This window comes from Rhinolophus sinicus, chromosome X (genome assembly GCF_036562045.2).
Source record: "Rhinolophus sinicus isolate RSC01 chromosome X, ASM3656204v1, whole genome shotgun sequence".
Classification (NCBI taxonomy): domain Eukaryota; kingdom Metazoa; phylum Chordata; class Mammalia; order Chiroptera; family Rhinolophidae; genus Rhinolophus; species Rhinolophus sinicus.
Window position 1 is genome coordinate 71,079,754 of NC_133768.1, and position 20,483 is coordinate 71,100,236.

General features: G+C 35.8%; 1 protein-coding gene and 1 pseudogene across 1 annotated transcript in view; one reads left to right on the plus strand and one right to left on the minus strand.

Moving 5' to 3' along the window:
• LOC109438751 (nucleosome assembly protein 1-like 1) overlaps positions 1–641 on the minus strand; it is a 166,743-nt pseudogene extending 166,102 nt beyond the window's left edge.
• Positions 1–20,483, plus strand: part of IL1RAPL2 (interleukin 1 receptor accessory protein like 2) — a 1,389,708-nt gene that overhangs the window by 436,512 nt on the left and 932,713 nt on the right. The gene's annotated exons all lie outside the window — the stretch shown is intronic.

Genomic DNA, 20,483 nt, shown 5'->3' on the forward strand with positions numbered 1-20,483 from the left:
AAGCTCTTTCTGCACCAGATTCAGAGCCAGTGTGTTTCAGCAGTTCTGTTTACTACTGCAGGGATTCGCACAGATAGGTAGGGACAGGGGCTGGGTGAGTTGTGAGAGTTGGCCCAGATCAGTGGCGGCACCCCCCACCACAGCCAGTCCTGCCTCCACAGCCCCTCCCCTTTGGCGGAACTAGCTGGGCTGCGAATCTGTGTCTGAGGACCATAGTTCTCAGAACAGCAAATATTCTGTTCTTTTGATCTGACACCGCTACTGTTCCACTTCTAGCACAGGGTAGGTGGCGGCGGGTCGAGCTCTGGGAGGATAGGGAGGGGGCACCTAGCCTTAGTGCCTAAGTCTTCCGTTCTCTATGTCAGTGAGGGCTGAAACGACCATTTTCAGCCCTTCCCTGAGTCTTTTCTCCGAGGTCTCTGCTGTGAGTGCTTGGTTCAACCATGTTATGTGCTGTCTCCTCTGCCCTGTGTGCCATAAACAGAGCCCTAGCAATCCGAGTTCATCCCTCTCCCACAGCTGCGGTAGTTCCAGGATGCAGCGAGCTCGGAGCACTTACCTAGGTCTGTGTCCTGCTCCCGCGGGATCCGTATCCGGGCTTCTCCCTTCCTAACTCCCCCACTCGCGCGATTCGCCCACATTTAGGTGAATTCAGTAGTGGGCCTCTTTGTCTTGCCTGTCTGCTGTGCAGGGAGTCCTTTGTGGAGTTATAGTTGTTGGATTGGTTGTAAATTCCAGGGGAGATTTACAGAGGCTCACTTCATGCTGCTATTTTGATGACGTCTCCTTCCAAGCATGATTTTTCTAACATAATATTTTATTAGAAAATTTATCCATGGAATTGAAATCTCCATAAACATCATTTTTTATAGTTGCTGAGATGATTCAGCTCTTCTGTGATTGATTGTGGTATACCTAGATAGATCATGACTTTTTATTTTTATATTTGATACTCTGACAAACATACATGTGAATGACACTTATTCTGGATTTCTGATAATTTTCTTAAAAAGATTCCTAGGAACAGAGTTACTAAGCCAAAAGGGATACATATTTTTAGACTCTTGATGAATCTTAATGCTTTCCAGAAAGGTTGTAACAATTTATACTCCTGTTCCAACAACTCTCTTAATACTAAAAAAAAAAAAATATCAGTAGGACAGAATAGAGAGCCCAGAAATAGACTCTCATAAATATAATCAACTGACAGAGGAGCAAAGACAATACAACATAGTAAAGGTGGACTTTTCTACAAATGGTGCTGAAAAAACAGGATATCCACATTCAAAAAAATAAATCTAGGCACCTACACACTTCAAGAAAAATTAACTCAAACTGGGTCACAGATCTAACATCAAAGTATAAAACTCCCAGGACTTAACATAGGAGAAAAGTTAGATGACCTTTGTATGGCGATACATTTTTAGATACTACACCAAAGATGTGATCTATGAAAGAAATAATTGATAAGCTGGAAATTTAAAATTATAAATTTCTCTAAGAAAGACAACATCAAGACAATGAGAAGACAAGCCACAGACTGGCAGAAATCATTTGCAGGAGACACATCTGATAAAGGGCTGTTATCCTAAATATACAAAGGACTCTTCAACCTCAATGATAAGAAAACAAATAATCCAATTTAAAAATGCCCAAAGACTATAATAGACACCTCACCAAAAAAATATAGAGAGCTGGAAAATAAGGATATGAAAGGATGCTCCGTTTATGACATCAGGGAAATGAAAATTAAAATAGTGAGATACCACTAAACACCCATTAGAATGGCCAAAATCTAGAAAACACTGACAACACCAAATGCTGAAGAAGTGGAGCAACATGAACTCCCACTCATTTCTGGTGGGATGCAAAATGGTACAGCCACTTTCAAAGACTGGTGGTTTGTTATAAAACAAAACACTCTTACCACATGATCCAGCAATTCGGCTCCTGGGTATGTACCCGAATCAGTAGAAAACTTATGTCTGCATACAAACCTGCACACAGATGTCTATAGCATCTTTGTTCATTATTTCCAAAACTTGGAAACAACCAAGATGTTCCTAACATGGTGAATGGATAAATAAACTGCAGTTTATCCAGACAATGAAATATTACTCAGCACTAAAAAGAAATGAGCTATCAAGCCATGGAAAGACATGGGAGAAACTTAAGTGCATATTACTAAGTGAAAGAAGCCAATCTGACAAGGCCATATACTGTATGATTCCAACTATGTAACCTTCTGGAAAAGGCAAAACTATAGAGACAGTAAAAGATCAGTCATTGCCAGAGGTTGTGGAGAAGGGAGAGAGATGAATAGGTAGAACACACAGAATTTTTAATGCAGTGAGAATATTCTGTATCGTACCATAATAATGGATACATGTCATTATACATGTGTCCAAACCCATAGAATGTAAAACACCAAGATTGAACCATAATATAATCCATGGACTTTGGGCAATCATAATGTGTCAGTGTAGGTTCATCAGTTGTAACAAATGTACCACTCTGGTGGGGATGCTGATAATGGGGAAGGTTGTGCATATTGTGAGAAGAGGGGATATCTGGGAAATCTTTGGGCCTTCCCCTCAATTTTGCTGTGAACCTAACGCTGCTCTGAAAATAAACTTAATTTAAAACAATAAAACTGCATTATGAAGTATGTAAAAGTTTACAGTATTTTTGATCAGTGTGACCAGAATCCATAATTTTTTTTTAAGTTAAAGTTTATTGGGGTGATAATTGTTAGTGAAGTTACATAGATTTCAGGTGTACAATTCTGTAATACATCATGTATACCTCACATTGTGGGTTCACCACCCAGAGTCAGTTCCTTTTCCATCACCTTATATCAGACCCCGTTTACCTTCTTCTAGAGCCCCTCTCCCCCCTTACCCTCTGGTAACCCCTAAACTATTGCCTATGTCTATGAGTTTTTATTCTTTCATTTGTTTGTCTTGTTTGTCTTGTTACGTTGTTTAAATTTATGGCAAAAAGAAAAACAGAAAGATTCATAGAACAATGTATAAGTGTTCCTTTGTAGAGACTATATGATTTCTAGCCAAGGCTTTCCTTCTAAGCATGTGAAAATTAACATATCATCTGTTTTAATCCATAAATACACTCTTCAGCAATCATTTTCACTTGAAGAGTGTGCCATACTTACAGAGCCAAAGTGTTTTTTTCATTTGTTCTGTTCTCCTGTCTTAGAAGACTCAAAATGGACTGGATACTTTCCAAGGCTGGAATTAAATATGATCTTACAGCATCTCAGTTCTTGGATATTTTGTGAATGTGTATGTAACTATTGTGACAGGGTAAGACTATAGTATAGTAAAAGCATAAAATACTCAATTAGGATGTCCATGACTCTCTTTCCTCAAGGGTTTTCAACAGTTTTCTGTATACACTCAGAACGGAAACCTCTGGCAGTACGCTTACCTGAAAAAAATGTTACTGCTCTTACCTGGGTAAAATGTGTCCATTCTTCCACAGTTGGATTTCCTTAGATGCTGTGTCTCATACTGTAAACAGAGCCCAAAGTTTCCCATTGAGAATATATTCTACACTAGCATAGTGTTCTACATTCCTTAATACTATGTTTTCTTTTCTTCCCTTTGCACAAGTGCCATTATTTCTTCCTCTCCTTCTCCCCACCATTAACCATTTTATTATAACTTTCTTCCTCCATTTCATTCCCTGTTTAAATTAATTCCCTTTTCTGATTCCAAAAGATAAAAACAAATACCAGTCATAAGTTTCCGTCCAAGAGTGTTTTCCAAACAGAGTGTTATGACCCATTAGTGTATGTGATATTAATTTAGTGGGTTGTAAACAGCACTTTAAAAGTAAAAAAGAAAACATCAGAGTATATCATGTATAGCAAGGCAATTACATTTTCACAAAACAAACTTAGGAGGGTACTGGGTCCAATGTAAAATGTATTTTGTACTGTGGGTCAAAGTCAATGTTTGAGAAACACTTTTATAAAGCACACTTCAGGATGCAAGACATAGATTTAGAGCCAGATTAAGTGGTCTGTCAGCTGGTCAAGTACCCTGTGTGCCAATATATACTTGCAAAAACATTTCACAGATACTCTAAGCAGATGGAGAAAATTGCATTTACCAGAACTCTTTGATAGGAGAGTAGTATTAATATGAGTAAGGTAGATGAATTCGCAGATAAAATTGTATTGCTTAGAGCAGCAGGCAGAGACTGGGTCCTTCTTTGTTCCGTGTTCTTCCTCCATCTCCACACAGCTCAGCCTGCCTTTTCAATCGATGTTGAACAAATAGTTAAACATATTTGATTTCAAGGGACACCAAATTATTAGCCTGTGTAATTTGCCCGTATGTCTTGACTTAAATCTGTGTAGACCTTAAACTCAGAGAAAAAATGCTGTTGTAAAACAATGTTTTAATTAGGATAGTAATAGCTTCTGTAACAAGTAAAACTCAAAATTTCAGTGACTTAGCATGATAGGTTTCTTCTTATTCATGTAATTCACATTGCAGGTATAAGCAAGTAAGTGGGTACTTTGCTCCAAATGGTGACTTAGGAATTCAGATTTGTTCCATGCTGTGACTCTCCCACAGGGTTTTCAGAGACTTCTGCATCCAGCTCGAAGAATGGGAAAGAGATAGTGGAAAAGAGACACCCACTTACTAAAAACTTCCACCTGGAAGTGATACCCCTAACTCTGTTCACATTCCATTGACAAGAATTGGTAACATGGCCACACTTGGATCTAAGGATGGGCTGGAAAATGCAGTTCCTGACTAGGCAACTGCCACCCAGCCACACCAATACACAATGAAGAGGGGCATACATTTTTGGTGAACAACTAACTCTTTCAGTCGCAAGTTCCAGTACTCATCAAGGTGTCTCTGGAAATTGCCAACACAGTTTTTTTGGAACACATTGCTCCTCTCCTTACCATGCTTTCATGCAGTGTGACAGGGTTGTGTTGATTGTTGGCGCTAATATATTTTGGATTTAATAAGGCCATTTCATTTCTATCTTACTAAAGTAGTGATTTTGGCATCTTTACATCTACATATTACTTTTAGTTTAAATGAATGTAGTTAGCAAGCATGAAGTGTATAACATGGTAAACCCTAAATTGTAGGAAACCACCTCATTTTTTCAGCTACTGATTTTCATTCAGTGGACCAGACAGAGGACTTTGAGTTCTATGATATTTGATATTTGGATGCAGTTGAATAGCTTTAAATTTTTATTAAACAGAAGCTTCAAATGGTTTAAATGGTAAGCCAGTAATATTGAAAACATTACAATCATCTGAATGAATTAGATATAAACATTTATTTTGGGCAGAAATGAAGTAGATATAAACATTTATTTTGGGCAGAGTTGTTTAGAAATTGCTCTTATGATATGGTTTTTATTTAGGCTTCTGAATATGAAACTAATTCACAATTATGGGTAACAATTGTTGGCAAATGCATTATTGCTTTATTAGAATTCTTGCACAATGTCTGTATGGTACTCTAATTTGGTTATCATTTCATTTTTTTGTTCTCTGATAATCAGAACAAAATATGAAAATTTGATGTTGAGCATTTTTTTATTTTTAATTGTACACCTGAAATCTATGTAATTTTACTAACAATTGTCACCCCAATAAATTTAATAAAATTAAAAAAAAAGAAAAAAAAAAGAAAATTTGAAATATTCTAATAGCAACTAGAGTTTTTTCCCAAAGATATTTGTCAGTGGTGTGACTGTGACTATAGGAAATTGTGTTGCCTATGTCTGAAACGCAACGTGCATGTATCTTCCAAATAATGAATGTAATAGATTTGTGGAATTACTACTGATAAAATAACTTTTGCCTTCACTGAAATGAATTGCTCTTTCTTCTTTCCTTTTTGTTTCCTACTCTAGTTTAGTGAGCAGATTAATTAAGTACTAATATTAAATTCGCTGGATTATAACAACAACAACAAAAGGAATAGTGTCTGTACTGTTGATTAAATGGCACGGTAGAAGACTGGCCATGACATTTAAAGGGAAACATTGGAGCTATTGGTTCCTTTGCGTAATATGGCTATCTGAATGTTGATTCTTTTCTAACAAATAATCAAGGAAAAGAGAAAAATGATGACATGGGCAAAATATCATTGTCTCATTTAAAAATAATTGATAAATAACCATATGAACTTAGAAATTACATTAGTGTTTTGCAATATGTGTTCCATTGAAATATAAGTCCTATGAAACACTCCACAAAAAGAGCTCTGGAAGCAAGTAAGTTAGGGAACCACTGAATCCCTTCTCACAGACAATCACAATGCATGTTAGCATTTTAAGAGCTGTGAGAAATCCTTTAGTTAGGAAACCTATCTGACATTTATTTTTTTAAACATGGAGACCTCAATTTATTTTAAGCCATTATTATTATTTTGTGTGTGTGTGTTGAGTTAAAAAAAGGCATTATTTTTGTTCAGTTAAGTATTAACCCTAATCCATGCATCTCTTCCCAACCCTTTTTACATAGAAGAAAAACTTAAAAGTACTGTTTATAGGTATTTTTAAATTAAAGTTTATTGGAGTGACAGTTGTTAGTAAAGTTACATAGATTTCAGATGTACAATTCTGTATTACATGATCTTTAAATCCCATTGTGTGTTCAGCACCCAGAGTCAGTTCTCCTTCCATCAATATATATTTGATCCGCTTTATCCTCATCTCCCACCCCCTTCCCCCTTACCCTCTGGTAACCACATAACTATTGTCTGTGTCTATGAGTTTTTGTTTCTCATTTGTTTGTCTTGTTCTTTTGTTGTTTTTGGTTTATATACCACATATCAGTGAAATCATATGGTTCTCTGCTTTTTCTGTCTGACTTATTTCGCTCAGCATTACACTCTCAAGATCCATCCATGTTGTCACAAATGTTCCTATATCATCTTTTCTTACCACCGAATAGTATTCCACTGTATACATATACCACAACTTCTTTATCCATTCATTGATCAAAGGACATTTTGGTTGTTTCCATGTCTTGACCACCATAAACAAAGCTGCAATGAACATTGGAGCACATGTGTCTTTATGGATAAATGTTTTCAGATTTTTTGGGAAGATACCCAGGAGAGGGATGTCTGTGTCACATGGTAATTCTATTCTTATTTTTTTGAGGAACTTCCACACTGACTTCCATAGCGGATACACCAGTCTGCATTCCCACCAACAGTGTATGAGGGTTCCTTTTTCTCCACAGCCTCTCCAACAGTTGAAACTATTTGTCTTGTTGATGATAGCCATTCTGACTGGGGTGAGGTGATAGCTCATTGTGGTTTTTATTTGCATTTCTCTGACGATTAGAGATGTTGAGCATTTTTTCATACGTCTATTTGCCATTTGTATGTCCTCTTTGGAGAAATGTCTCTTCAGGTCCTCTGCCCATTTTTCAATCATGTTTTGTTTTTGTTGTTGTTGTTGAGTTTCATGAGTTCCTTGTATATTTTGGATATTAGCCCCTTATCGGAGGCACTGTTTGCAAAAATCTTCTCCCATTCAGTTGGTTGCCTCTTTATTTTGTCGATGGTTTCTTTTGCTGTGCAGAAGCTTTTAAGTTTCATATAGTCCCATTCATTTATTTTAGCTTTTACTTCCATTGCCTTTGGAGTCAAATTCATAAAATGCTCTTTGAACCCAAGGTCCATAAGTTTAGTACCTATGTTTTCTTCTATGCAGTTTATTGTGTCAGGTCTTATGCTTAAGTCTTTGATCCATTTTGAATTAATTTTGGTACATGGTGACAGATAGCAGTCCAGTTTCATTCTTTTGCACGTGGCTATCCAATTCTCCCAGCACCATTTATTGAAGAGGCTGTCTTTCCTCCATTGTATGTTTTTAGCTTCTTTGTCAAAAATTATCTGTCCATATTTATGTGGTTTTATTTCTGGGTTCTCAATTCTATTCCATTGGTCTATGTGTCTGTTTTTCTGCCAATACCATGCTGTTTTGATTATTGTAGCCCTGTAGTACAAGCTAAAGTCAGGGAATGTGATACCTCCAGTATTGTTCTTTTTTCTTAAGATTGCTTTGGCTATTCAGGCTCCTTTGTGGTTCCAAACAAATCTGATGATTTTTTGTTCTATTTCTTTTAAAAAATGCCATTGGGATTTTGATGGGGATTGCATTAAATCTGTATATTGCTTTGGGTAATATGGCCATTTTAACTATGTTGATTCTTCCAATCCATGAGCATGGAATGTCTTTCCATTTCTTTGTGTCTTCTTCAATTTCTTTTAAAAATGGCTTATAGTTTTCAGTATATAGGTCTTTCACATCCATGGTTAAGTTTATTCCTAGGTATTTTATTCTTTTCTTTTGGGACTTGCAAAAAGAATTGTTTTTTCATTTCTTTTTCTGAGATTTCATTGTTAGTATATAGGAATGCAATGGACTTTTGTGGTTTTGTAGCCAGCAACTTTACTGTATTTGTTTATTGTTTCTAATAGCTTTCTGGTGGAGTCTTTAGGGTTTTGTATATATAGCATCATGTCATCTGCAAAAAGTGACAATTTAAGTTCTTCATTCCCAATTTGGATGCGTTTTATTTCTTTCTCTTGCCTGATTGCTCTGCCTTGGACTTCCAATACTGTATTGAAAAGCAGAGGTAATAGGGAACAGCTCTATTGTGTTCCTGCACATAGAGCAAAGGGCTTCAGTTTTTCACCATTAATTATGAGATTAGCTGAGGGCTTGTCATATATGGCCTTTATTATGTTAAGGTATTTTCCTTCCATACCTATTTTATTAAGTGTTTTAATCATAAATGGATGTTGTATCTTGTCAAATGCTTTTTCTGCATCAATTGATATAATCATATGATTTTTGTCCTTTATTTTGTTTATGTGATGTATCACATTCATGGATTTGTGGATGTTGAACCATCCTTGTGCCCGGGGATGAACCCCACTTGATCGTGATGAATAATCTTTTCAATGCGTTGTTGTATTTGATTTGCTCGAATTTTGTTTAGGATTTTTGCATCTATATTCATCAGAGATATTGGTCTATAGTTTTCTTTTTTGTGCTGTCCTTACCAGGTTTTGGTATCAAGGTAATGTTGGCCTCATAAAATGAGTTAGGGAGTACTGTCTCTTCTTCAATTTTTTGGAAGAGTTTGAGCAGGATTGGTATTAGATCCTCTTTGAAGGTTTGGTAGAATTCACTAGTGAAGCCATCTGGTCCCGGACTTTTGCTTTTGGGAAGGTTTTGGATGACTGATTCAATTTTGTTACTGGTGATCGGTCTGTTTAGATTTTCCAGTTCTTCATGGTTCAGCCTTGGAAGGCTATATGTTTCTAAGAACTTGTCCATTTCTTCTAGGTTATTGAATTTGGTGGCATATAGTCCTTCATAGTATTCTTGGATGATCCTTTGTATTTCTGTGGTGTCCATGATAACTTCCCCTTTTTCATTTCTGATTTTGTTAATTAGTGTCTTCTCTCTTTTTATCTTAGTGAGTCTAGCCAAGGGTTTGTCAATTTTGTTAATCTTTTCAAAGAACCAGCTCTTTGTCACATTAATTTTTTCTATTGTCTTTTTGTTCTCTATTTCATTTAGTTCTGCTCTGATTTTTGTTATTTCCTTTCTTCTGCTGACCTTGGGTTTCATTTGTTCTTCTTTTCTAGTTCTTTAAGGTGTAACATGAGGTTATTTATTTGGGATTTTCTTGTTTCTTGAGATAGGCCTGTAATGATATAAATTTCCTCTTAAAACTGCTTTCGCTGCATCCCAAAATTTTGGTAGGATGTATTTTCATTGTCATTTGTTTCTATGTATCTTTTGATCTCCTCTAATTTCTTCTTTGACCCTGTCATTGTTTAAAAGTATGTTGTTTAATCTCCATGTATTTGTTTTTTTCCTTCTTTCTTTTTGCAGTTGATATCCAATTTCAAAGCCTTGTGATCAGAGAATATGCTTGGTATGATTTCAATCTTCTTAAATTTGCTGAGGCTGATTTTATGTCCCAATATATGGTCTATCCTTGAGAATGTTCCATGTACACTAGAAAAGAATGTATAGTCTGATGTTTTAGGATGAAGTGCTCTATAAATGTCAATTATGTCCATTTCATCTAATGTGTCATTTAGGGCTGCTATTTCGTTATTTATTTTCTGTTTGGATGATCTATCCATAGCTGTCAATGATGTATTTAAGTCCCCTAGTATAATTGTGTTTTGGTCAATTTCTCCCTTTAGTTCTGTTAGTAGTTGCTTGGTATATTTTGGTGCTCCCTGATTGGGGGCATAAATATTGATGACTGTTATGTCTTCTTGTTGTATAGTCCCCTTTACCATTATGAAATGTCCATCTTTGTCTCTTGTTACATTTTTCACCCTGAAGTCTGTTTCATGTGATATCATTATGGCTACACCTGATTTTCTCTGGATACCATTTGCTTGGAGTGTCAATTTCGACCCTTTCACTTTGAGTCTATGCTTGTCCTTGTAGCTGAGATGTGTCTCTGGGAGTTTAGTTTTTTGTTCCAATCTGCTACTCTGTGCCTTTTTATTGTTGAGTTCAGACCATTTACGTTTAGGGTGATTATTTATATGTGAGGATTTCCTGTCATTCTATCTTCAGTTTTCTGGTAAGGCTTTGTCTCCATTTTTTTTTTTTTTTTCTTTTTTTTGCCCTTTTTTTTTGTTGTCTGTTATTTCTGTGTGGTGGTATTCTATGATGTTTCCCTCTGTTTCTTCTCTTATTACAGTATGTATTTCAGCTCTAGATTTTTTTTTTTGAGTGGTTATCCTTAAGTTTATGTAAAATAAAGTTTGATATTTAGAGCATTCCATTTTCTTCAGCACGCTTACTTTCTCCATTCCCACATCAGGTTCAGGCCTTCACTCTCCTCCTTTTTATGTTTTGGTTGCCACAAATTGTCCCTGTCAATGGTGGTCAAATAGACGCCTTTAGTATTTCTTGTAGTGCCGGTCGTGTATTAGAAAATTCCCTCAGCTTCTGTATGTCTGGAAAGGTCTTGATTCCTCAGTAATACCTAAAGGATATCTTTGCTGGATATATTATTCTTGGCTCATAATTTCTCTCTTTGAATAGTTTGAATATTTGGTTCCACTCCCTCCTGGCTTGTAGAGTTTCTGCTGAAAAATCTGATGATAATCTAATGGGCTTTCCTTTGTAGGTTATCTTCTTTTCCCTGGCTGCCTTGAGGATTCTTTCTTTGTCGTTGATTTTAGACAGCTTCAATACAATGTGCCTTGGAGAAGGCCTGTTGGCATTGAGGTAATTAGGTGTTCTATTTGTTTCTTGGATTCGAGGATCCAGTTCTGTCCACAAGTTTGGGAAGTTCTCATCGACAATTTGTTTGAATATATTCTCTTTTCCCTTCTCTCTTTCTTTTCCTTCTGTAATGCCCATTATTCTTATTTTTCTCTTTCTGATGGAGTCAGAAAGTTCTTGTAGAGTTCTTTCATTTCTTTTAAGTCTCAAGTCTCTTTCTTCTTCCATCCGTGTAATTTCCATGTTTCTATCTTCTATGTCACTGATTCTTCCCTCCTTCTGGTCAACTCTACTACCTAAGCTGGCTATTTCATTCTTAATTTCTCCTATTGAGGTCTTAATCTCCAGAAATTCTATTTGGTTCTTTTTAAAAATTCCAATCTCTTTCGTAAAGTGCTCATGTTGTTCTTTGGTTGTGTTTCTGAGTTCATTACACTGCCTTTCTGTGTTTTCCTGCATCTTGTTTAGTTTTTCATAACTGCAGTCTTGAATTCTCTGTCATTTAAGTCACATATTTCCATGTCTTTAAGTTCCTTTTCTGGAGACTTTTCACTTTCTTTCTGAGTTGTCTTGTTGCCTTGGTTATTCTTGGCAATTACTGATTTATTGTTTATCTTCCTAGACATCTACAGGAGTGGCTTCTGCAGCAGGTTGATAGGAAGAGGTCTTTCTATTTTTTTCCAGTACTTGTTGGTAGAATGTTTTATTTTCTCTCCGGCTGCAGACTTTTTTTCCTCTCTCACATGGTAGTGTTGTTTTCTCTGCACTACTCCAGCTTCTTACACAATGGGGGGATTTCCCTGGGAGACAGGCTTCTCCTCTGTTATTAGTTCACCTGGGTTACAGCGTGCAGTGTCCGTGTGGGTATGGGAAGAGCTTTTGAAGTTCCAAAGCTATTCTTGCACCAGATTCAGCACCTGTATGTTTCAGCAGTTCTGTTTACTCCTTCAGGGATCCACCCAGATACATGGGGTCAGTGTTGGGTTGAGTTGTGAGAGGTGGCCCAGAGCAATATCAGCGACCACCACCACAGCCGGTCCTGCTTCCATAGCTCCCTCTCCTTTGCCGGATATAGTTGAACTGCAAATCTGTGACTGCGGTCCACAGTTCTCCAAACAGCAAATATTCTGTTCTTTTGATCTAACACTGCTACTGTTCCACTTCTAGCACTGGGCAGTTGGGGGCGTGGTGAACTCTGTGAGCGTAGGGAGGGGGCGGCTAGTCTCAGTGCCTAAGGCTTCCGTTCTCTGCTTGGCAATGAGGGTTTAAACCACTGTTTTTAGGCTTCTTCCCTCAGTCTTTTCTCCTAGGTCTCTGCCGTGAGCGTCGGGTTCAGTCGTTTTATATGCTGTCCCCTCAGCCCTGTGAGCCATAAATGGAGCCTTTGCAGTCCATGGTCTTCCCTCTCCTGGAGCTGTGGTAGTTCCAGGATGCAGCGAGCTCGGAGCACTGAGCTAGGTCTGCGTCGTACACCCACATGGCTCCGTCTCCATACTTCTCCCTTCCCTCCTTCTCTGCTCGCGTGATTCTCCCACCTTTAGGTGAATTCAGTAGTGGGCCTCTTCGTCTTGCCTGTCTGCTGTGCAAGGAGTCCTTGTGGAGTTATAGTTGTTCAATTAGTTGTGAATTCCAGGGGAGATTTACAGAGGCTCACCTCACGCTGCCATTTTCATGATGTCTCCATTTTGGTCATTTTTAATGGTTATCTATTACTTGCTTGGGTTTCTTCATCCTGAAGAGGTGCTGATAGAAACCATTTGTTCTCATTACATGTGGCTGCCTATCAGAATCAGAGTACCCACAATGTTTGGAGCATCAGCAATTAGATATTGAATACTTTGCTGAATCTGATAGTATTTTGTTAGTTGTAACCATGGTATTTCAAAAATAATATCTGCAATAAACTGAACTATGACAGAGAGTTTCCCAGGTTTTAGTATGTGTATGTTAGGATTTCCTTTTTAAAATTTATAAAAATGGACTTGTATGCACAATATTTTGAGTAAGAAAAGTTTTTTAATATTCTTAAGGCAGTAGTTAACACATTTTCTCTTCCTACTAGGAGATTTCACTATAAATTTAATTATTTATATGTAATCTCACACAGTAATGTGATTTGCAAGACTAGAAATTGTTTCCTTCAGGAATGCTCAGCTTGCCTTGCGCACGTCAATATGGCTTTATGGAAAACATTCTGACTCTAGGTGTTTGTCATGGACATCAATGGGGTCAATGCCCTCACCTGCCTTTCTAATTTAGAAATCACCCCTGAATCTTTTTGTGACCTTAGGGCTAGTGAATAGATTCCATGCCCCTAGACCCAAATAACATATCAATCAGCAGTGTCCATTTCCTTCCTTGGGCCAGTCTGCATAAGTCCTGAAATCGTTGAAGATTTTATATTTGGAGTTTAAATTGGGTCAGAAGAGAAGCAAAATGCCTTCTTGGTTGACTCCTCCATGCTTCCTCCACGTCCATTCTAATGTTTTAATACCAAGTTTCTCTCAATTCTGCTTTAAGGAGCTGTTTCTATAAATTAAAAAAAAATAAAGGATACATTTGCAAATAATAAACATAAAGATAAGTATCTTTTAAATACATAGAATTAATTTTCCACATATACCATAACTTAATGACAGGATGTATGTGTGTGTGTACAATTATGCAATCAGATACTATTTATGGATCTGTGATAGGTTCACAAGTACTTTTGATAATCTGTAAAATCTGATGGTGTGCCCATGTTATTAAAAATTCACTGACCAATCCAGGCTGGGTTTGAAAATTACACAATAACTGCTTTACAGAACTAATATCATTTATTTCAATAAATTGCTACATAGAAGCTTCAGAGAAAAAAAAAAAAGTTTTCCTTTGGCTTTGTCTGAGAAATATGCATAATGTTTGATTTTTCATTTTGTATTTTATTGTTTACCTTTGTTATCCTACTCCGTGTGCCAAGAAATTATTTTATTGTGTATCTAAGGGGAAAAAAAACTCTCTACCTACCTCTCTACCTAAATCAACCTCAAAGACATGCAGATATGATTTATGAATATTAGTTAGTTTAGAAAATATGCCAGACTAGATTTCCTTGGAATCAAGTGGAGTACTTTAAAGAAAAAACCTCATACATGGATCCCAACTTAGGGATTCCATGTAAATGGTAGGTTATGTGACTCCATCATGAGTCTTTTTCTAAAGCACCCCGCATGAATCCCATGTTCAGCCAAGGTGGAAAACATTGCTCTAGGTGAGGGTTGGCAAACATTTTCTGTAAAGGGTCACATAGAAAATAGTTTAGGTTTTGAAGGCTTATTACAATGTCTATTGCAACTATTCAACTTTTCCATAGACAATATATACATGAATGAGTGTGGCTGTGTTTGAATAAAACTTTATTTATAAAAACAGAGAGCAGAAGCAGACTTGGTCCAATGGCTATAATTGCTGACTCCTGCACTAGGTCAGTGGTTCTCCAATTTTAGCATGCATCAGATCACCTGGAGGTCTTATTAAAATAAAGATTGCTGGGCTCCTCCCCAAAAGTTTCTGATCCATTAGACAAGGGAGGAGGGCGAGAATTTGTATTTCTAACAAATTTTCAGGTGATGATACTGCTGCTGGGCTGGAAACTATGCTTTCAGAACCAGTGATCTAGACACTTTGAGCTCTAGTCCATTTTGTGCAATGCTTCAGGGCTAGTCTACTACAACCCATTTTTAGAACTCCAGATAAAATTAGTGGAAAAGCAGAATAATTCGTTGATAAAATGATAAATATATTAATTAAATATTAACACAAAAATTAACATCATTTTTCATTATGAAAATGTAAGAATATTCTCATTCAAGTTGTGATCTAGGCAACCTCACCACTATTATTTGACTTACTGTGTTTCCCCGAAAACAAGGCCAGGTCTTATATTAATTTTTGCTCCAAAAGACGCATTAGAGCTTATGCTCAGGGGATGTCATCCTGAAAAATGCTAGGGCTTATTTTCCAGTTAGGTCTTATTTTTGAGGAAACACAGTAATTCTGGATGTACAACCTAATGCAATTAGATGAAAGAAAGAAGTAAAATATTTAAAAATTAAAAAGAAGAGATAGGATCATAATTTGCAAGTTATATGATTGTTATATCTGGAAAATCCAAGAGCACTAACTGAAAATATTATAATTGTATAATATATCAATACATAGATATAGAGAAATATGGAAAATATTTAATGGATTCCCTGTGTAAAAACCAAAACCTAGAATTAATATCTTCTGATCATTACAAAATTTATAGAACCAATAAGAAGGTAAAATTTAAAACTTTATTGAGGGACATGAATAGATGGAAAGAGATACCTTGTTCTTGGATAGGAAGACAATATTGAAAAGATGTTAAAATTGAATGTCATTCCAACTGAAACACCAAGGGAACATTGGAGTAGGCATAATAATTCCAAAATACACAAAAAATGAAAATAGTCATGTAAGGATAGGTAGTAAAATTATGAAATAGGAGTAATAAAGATTAACTTTATAATATACTGGGGCTGTCAAAAATATATACATATGACTTGTATTCATCTTTTATTATGAGTATATACTGAGCATTACAATTTTAATACAGTTTTTTTCCTGTCTTAAAATGTGTATACATTTTTTGGCACCCTCTTTATATTATCACTTGCAACAGTTAAGGTACAGAAATAGGAAGACATGTCAAATAAATAGATTTTTTTATCCCAGAAATAGACCCACACACTGACATATACCATGTTTCCCCCCCAAAATAAGACCAGGTCTTATATTAATTTTTGCTCCAAAAGACGCATTAGAGCTGATTGTCTGGCTAGGTCTTATTTTCAGGGAAACATGGTAATTAAAGAGCTATTTTAAAATAGGGAGAAAATTATATTGAAACTGACTATTCATTTAGAGAGAAAAAAGTAAATAAAGATAACTCCCTATCTCATTCTTTATACAAAATTAATTCCAGGAAGATCATAGGTTTAAAAATAAAATAAGTGAAATTATGAAAGTGTTAGAAGTAAACACTGGCCATGAAAAGAGGGAGGGGTCTTGAAATATTAAAAGGCCTAAGACACAAAATACAGTCAGCTCTTTGTATCCATGGGTTCCACACCCACAAATTCAATGAACCATGGGTTGAAAATATACATATATTTTTAAAAGGTACATCATTGCTGATGTGTACCATGTACTAGTTAGGCCTACGATGGTTGGGTCTGTACTGAACATCTACAGTTTTTTTTTCCTTGCCATTATTCTGTAAACAATACAGTATAATAACTATTTACATAGCATTGAATTGTATTAGATATTGTAAGTAATCTAGATATGATTTAAAGTATACAGGAGAATGTGCATAGGTTATATGCAAATATTATGCCATTTCATATAAAGGACTTGAGCATATGTGAATTTTGGTATCCACTGGCATCCTGGAAACAATCCCCCATAGATACCAAGGGCTGACTGTATAGAAACTCTAGTGGTAAATATTAGTAAGTGTCACTATACAAATTTAAAAATTCTGCACAGAAAAAATATAATGATCAAAGGCAAAAGCTGGAAAATGTTTTGCAACACATATGACAGATAAAAGGCTAATTATTTGCATTCTTATGAATCAATACCAAATCACCATTCAATACAAAAAAAAAGAGAGATAGACAAAGCAATTCAGTTGAAGAGAAATACAAATAGCTTATGAACATAAGAAACAATCTTCAGTTTCACTCATGAGTAAATGCAGATTAAAGTAAGTGGTAAATATTGAGTTCTGATAATATACACTGTTGTCAGTGAACAGATAACATAGAAACAAATCCATTAATAGAAATTTGTCTTATAGATTGGTGGTTCCCAACCTGGGGCAATTTGCCCTCAAGGGAAATTTTGGCAATGTCTGGAGATATTTTTGATTGTAAATATCAAAATTTTGGGGTGGGGGCGTGCTACTAAAATCTAGTGGGTAGAGGCCAGAGACATTGCTAAATATCTCATGGTGTACAGAACAACACCCTACAACAAAGAATGATCTGACCAAAAATTGTCATTTGTGCTGAGGTTGAGAAATCCTGCTATAGATATACACATATGCACAAAGGTATGTTCAGGGGTGTTCATTGCAGCATCATTTGTAAAAACAAAGGACTGGAAGCAACCTAAATATCCATCAATAGGAGTCTGATCAAATAATATATGACACGTCCACAGAGTGCTATTATAGTCTATAAAAAGAATAAGGTAGACATATATGACGACATGAAAATATTTATAAGATATGTTAAGTAAAGAAAAAAATCAGGATATACAACAGTGTATACAGTATGTCCCCATTTGTGAAATAGAAAAGGCTATACATGTATGTGTGTGTGTGTGTGTGTGTGTGTGTATATATATATATATATATATATATATATATATATATGTATATGCATATACATGTGGAAATCTGTAAGGATGCCCAAGAAATGCCTGAAAATGGTTACTCTTGGGTAATTGGTCTTGGGTGGGAGACTCACTTTTTATTGTTTTCTCTTTTGTGCTATTTGAAATTTTACTTTATGAAAGTTTTATTTTTATAATTTTTAAAAAACCCAGGCTGATATTCCAGCTTACCTTCCCAAGACTTCTCTCCCATTTTCTCCCTAAACAGAACCTACTCTCCAGGGAGAATGAACCAAAGTATGATGTATGTGTGTATGCTTAGTCATATATATATATATATATATATATATATATATATATATATATATATATATATATATATATATTGCCCCGTGTTCTCTGCCTATAAGGTCCTTCTCTTAATTCTCTCTCTCTCTCTCTCTCTCTCTCTCTCTCTCTCTCTCTCTCTCTCTCTCTCTCTCTCGTCTATCAAAATCCCTCAAGAAAAATTCCCTCTCAAAGACCACTTTCTATACCTAGTCTTTCCTGGTTCCCTCAATCACATGCGATCCATCACCCTTTCATTTACACACACGTAATAATTTTCATATTTTTAAGGTGCCCATACCATATGATGTATTGATTTATAAAACGTTATGATTTTCTTCTTGCCTCCACCTCAAGCAATCAGAGTAGATTGTGAGCTTTTCAAAAGACAAACCATATTGTATTTATCTTTGAAGTGAACCACACAGTGCCTGAGGCATAGTCATTGGTAAAGTAATTTTAGGTTTAATTGAATTAAATGAGGGTTTATAATATATAGGAAAATAAGAACAGGTAAACATAAAACCAAAACAAATAGAAAAAAATAACAATAATTTTATTCAGCCTGTTAGCAGCCTAAACTCGTGTTGTTTAGTAACTTTTGACCTTAACAGTTAAGTATATATCACATTTTCTAAACAGAAATTGACCATGTATATTGTAACCTACCTAGACAATGTTTTAGTGTTCTATTTACTTTAATAAAATATTTCCCCCTAAAGACTCCACCAAAAAGCTATTAGAAACAATCAACGGATACAGTAAAGTTGTCGGCTACAAGCATTCCTATATACTAACAATGAAATCTCAGAAAAATAAATTAAAAAAAAATTATTTTTGCAATTGCAGCAAAAAGAATAAAATACCTAGAAATAAACTTAACCAACGATGTGAAAGACCTATATGCTGCAAACTACAAGACATTTTTAAAAGAAATTGAAGAAGACACAAAGAAATGGAAAGACATTCCGTGCTCATGGATTGGAAAAATCAACATAGTTAAAATGGCCATATTACCCAAAGCAATATACAGAGTTAATGCAATGCCCACAAAATCCCAATGGCATTTTTTAAAGAAATAGAACAAAAAATCATCAGATTTGTTTGGAACCACAAAAGACCCCAAATAGCCAAAGCAATCTTAAGAAAAAAGAACAATACTGGAGGTATCACACTCTCTGACTTTAGCTTGTACTACAGGGCTACTATAATCAAAACAGCATGGTATTGGCAGAAAAACAGACACATAGACCAATGGAATAGAATTTCGAACCCAGAAATAAAACCACATAAATATGGCTGACAATTTTTGACAAAGAAGAGGAAAGACAGCCTCTTCAATAAATGGTGCTGGGAGAATTGGATAGCCACGTGCAAAAGAATGAAACTGGACTGCTATCTGTCACCATGTACCAAAATTAATTCAAAATGGATCAAAGACTTAAGCACAAGACCTGACACAATAAACTGCATAGAAGAAAACATAGGTGCTAAACTTATGGACCTTGGGTTCAAAGAGCATTTTATGAATTTGACTCCAAAGACAATGGAAGTAAAAGCTAAAATAAATGAATGGGACTATATGAAACTTAAAAGCTTCTGCACAGCAAAAGAATCCATCGACAAAAGAAAGAGGCAACCAATTGAATGGGAGAAGATTTTTGTAAACAGTGCCTCCGATAAGGGGCTAATATCCAAAATATACAAGGAAATCATGAAACTCAGTAACAAAGAAAAAAAACAAAAGCAAAGAAACAAACAAAAAAAACACGATTGAAAAATGGGCAGAGGACCTGAAGAGACATTTCTCCAAAGAGGACATACAAGTGGCAAATAGATATATGAAAAAATGCTCAACATCACTAATCCTCAGAGAAATGCAAATAAAACCACAATGAGATATCACCTCACCCGAGTAAGAATGGCTATCATCAACAAGACAAATAGTAACAAGTGTTGGAGAGGCTGTGGAGAAACTCATAGACACAGACAATAGTTTAGTGGTTACAAGAGTGTAAGGGGAGGGGGGTGGGAGATGAGGGTAAGGAGGATCAAATATATGGTGATGCAAGGAGAACTGACTCTGGGTGATGAACACACAGTGGGATTTATAGATGATGTTGTACAGAATTGCCCACCTGAAATCTATGTATCTTTACTAACAATTGTCACCTCTGTAAACTTTAATTAAAAAAAAAGAATGACAGAGGGTAAGGGGGTTGGGGGGTGGGAGATGAGGATAAGGGGGATCAAATATATGGTGATGGAAGGAGAACTGACTCTGGCTGGTGAACACACAATGGGATTTATAGATGATGTAATACAGAATTGTACACCTGAAATCTATGTAATTTTACTAACAATTGTCACCGCAATAAATTAAAAAAAAGGAAAAAGTAAAGAAAATAAAGCTCATAATAATATATAAAAAAGAATGAGATAAAACTTAAAAA